The 2,984-nt window shown below is 31.6% G+C and overlaps 1 protein-coding gene across 1 annotated transcript in view; it reads left to right on the forward strand.

The window, feature by feature from the left end:
- The window catches only part of LOC107709351 (SH3-containing GRB2-like protein 3-interacting protein 1), a 32,374-nt gene extending 29,396 nt beyond the window's left edge, over window positions 1-2,978 (forward strand). The window contains exon 24 of the mRNA XM_016513803.1: window positions 2,886-2,978. The gene's annotated coding sequence lies outside the window, so the exon portion shown is untranslated. The remainder of the gene's footprint in view (window positions 1-2,885) is intronic.
- Window positions 2,979-2,984: the final 6 nt, after the last annotated feature.

The raw sequence follows: 2,984 nt of genomic DNA on the forward strand, positions 1-2,984 counted from the left end.
TGCCTTGTGAACTGGCCGAGCCTTAATGATTCTGTTTCTTTACATGTATTTGTTTACTGACCATTGCATGCAATCGTGAAATACAGCATTTTTTTTTATTGGCTATTCGTTGTGGGGGGAAAAAAAGAAGAAGATTTCGGGTTCGGGCTCTAAATTTAACTGTGCGCTCGGGTCGGGTCGGGTCAGACGATCTCGGGTACGGGTACGGGTACACAAATATGAAAGGTTGGGGAAAAATGCAATGAGACTTTTAAATAGGAGAGTAAATCACCAGTAGGTGGCGGCAAGTGACTGTTAATAAGTGAGCATTTGAGTCATTAGTTCAACCGATTCATTCAGACGGCTGATTCATTCAAGAATGAAGCAAGTGCCTGTCTTTATGAATGGACCACTGAATCATTGACTCAAACGCTCACTTATTAACAGTCACTTGCCGCCACCTACTGGTGATTTACTCTCCTATTTAAAAGTCTCATTGCATTTTTCCCCAACCTTTCATATTTGTGTTACAAATTATTTAAAAAAACTAAACTTTTTCCAGTCATGGCCTGATTTTTCAGCATGTCTAGCATTCAACATCTATTGGTACTTTGTTAAATCAATTTTGAAATATCTGCAAATGTATTTTGACATTTGACATTATGTAGATTTTCTCAAATATCCATATAAATGGTCAAAAGTATGGGATCATTAAGATTTTTTAAAATGTTTTCAAAAAGAAGTCTCTCATGCTTACTAAGGCTGCATTTATTTGATCAAAAATACAATAAAAACATGAATATTCTGAAATATTATTTCAATTTATAACAACTGTTTTTAACATATAATATATTACCATTCAAATAAAAACATGAATATTCAGAAATATTATTTCAATTTATAACAACTGTTTCAAAAGTATCATTAAAAAAAGACGGTTTTTTTTATATAAATACTTTTATTCAACAAGAACAAATTAAATTGATCAAAAGTGTCAGGAAAGACATTTACAATGTTACAAAAGATTTTCTTTCAAACAAATGCTGTTATTTTGAACTTTCTGTTCATCAAAGAATCCTGAAAAGTAAAATGTATCACTGTTTCCACAAAAATATGAAGCAGAATTTTTTTTTTTCAATATTGATAATAATAAGAACCATTATTAATAATTGAACATCAATAATAATTGATCATTACAGAGCAGCAAATCAGCATATTAAAATGATTTCTGAAGGATCATGTGACACTGAAGACTGGAGTAATGATGCTGAAAATTCAGCTTTGATCACAGTAATAAATTACATTTTTAAATATATTAAAATAGAAAACAGTTATTTTAAATTGAAATAATATTTATCAATATTACTATTACTGCAGCCTTGAGCAGAAGAGACTTGTTTCAAAAACATTAAAAACCTTTGACCGGGAGTGTGTGTCATATGTATGGCATTAAAGAAATGTATAAATGGCATTAAAAAGCATTAAATTCGATTTGATACCTGCAGAATCCCTGCCTTTCAAAAACATAAAATCTTACTGACCTCAAACGTTTCGAGTAATAGAAATTAACATTAATTATGAACAATTGTGAAACTTAACTATGCTAATAAATGTATGAATTAACATTAACTTAGATTAATAATGCTGTAAGAACTGTTGTTCATTATTAGTTTATGATGCCTAAAACTAATGTTAGAGAATTAACCCTTATTGTGAAGTCCTTCCATGCTACAATTAAAGAAATGATGAGAGAGAAATACAGAGACATGCTTCCACAGAATATTCTCTTAAATGCCTCTTGCGTCAGTGTTAATGTTGATTTGATGTTATTGGTGAATGTATGTTAGAATGCATCACTTGTCTAGTTGGCCCGTAGCCCTTTGTTAAATGAAGTGCTAAACATGGATGTAACCATGACCTTCAGAATTCATGTAAAAAGTGATGCCTATTTTTCTTTTCATTTTCTTTATGACTATAAAGCATTTATTTATTTAGACATTTTAGGAAAATGAAACTCCATTTGTGTCAGGGATGCAGAATTCGTTAAGTCAAAATAATCTTAAGGAATTGGTCAAATATAAACAATTTTCCTTTTGGTTTTCCACAATGTGGATTTTATTTTCCCAAAACATTGTACTGTAGCAATATTTAAAGATAATGTGTAAAAATGTAAAATAAAAAATTGTTATACATGTATCCGAAATGATATACAGTAGTTTCTATGTCTTGTCATAGAACAGATTTCCGGTCAAGTTATTTTTAGCATTTACAGTTCATGACGGCACTTTATTTATTAATTTGTTTAAAAGTCATGTAATTTATTTTATGCCTGTTCTGTGGTTTGTAATGGATTCTGAACACTCACAAGACTGTTTTTATTGTTGAAAAAGGGAAAGAAACTGCATTTTAACTGACTTGTGCAGAAGAACATTTATCATATCCTTTCATTTATCACATCCTTGTACTGTATTGTGTTGAAAGTAAGGAAATGTTCATCTTTATTCTCAATGCTTTTTGTTTGCTGAGCGATATAGACTTTGTCAAAAGACTCAATGTGAATCATTGCCTTTACAATTGTCCATCCAAGTGTGTAGAAACTTTCAAATGTCTAGAAAAGCCTCAAATATCCATAGTTATAGAGATATAATTTGGGAATATACACTCTAAAAAATGCTGGGTTAAATACAGCCCAGTGCTGGGTAAAATAGGGACAAACCCAGCAATTGGGTTGTTTTGACCCAGCGGTTGGGTTAAATGTTTAACCCAACCTTCTGGGTAGTAACCCAACCGCTGGGTCAAAACAACCCAATTGCTGCTGGATAATTTTTGATCATGTGGTTTGGCTAATCTGGTTTTAGTTACGTGTCACATTATATCTGCCATTAATTAAGTGTACTTTATTTCAGTGGTTTGGAGGCCTTACCTGGAGGGATGGAAAGAAAGCTGCTGCTTGTGGATGGTTTATTCCAGTTAAAACGTGTCTTCATCTCTCATTATATATATAT

The sequence above is a fragment of the Sinocyclocheilus rhinocerous genome, unplaced genomic scaffold (assembly GCF_001515625.1).
Source record: "Sinocyclocheilus rhinocerous isolate Xijiao unplaced genomic scaffold, SAMN03320098_v1.1 scaffold2341, whole genome shotgun sequence".
NCBI lineage: Eukaryota > Metazoa > Chordata > Actinopteri > Cypriniformes > Cyprinidae > Sinocyclocheilus > Sinocyclocheilus rhinocerous.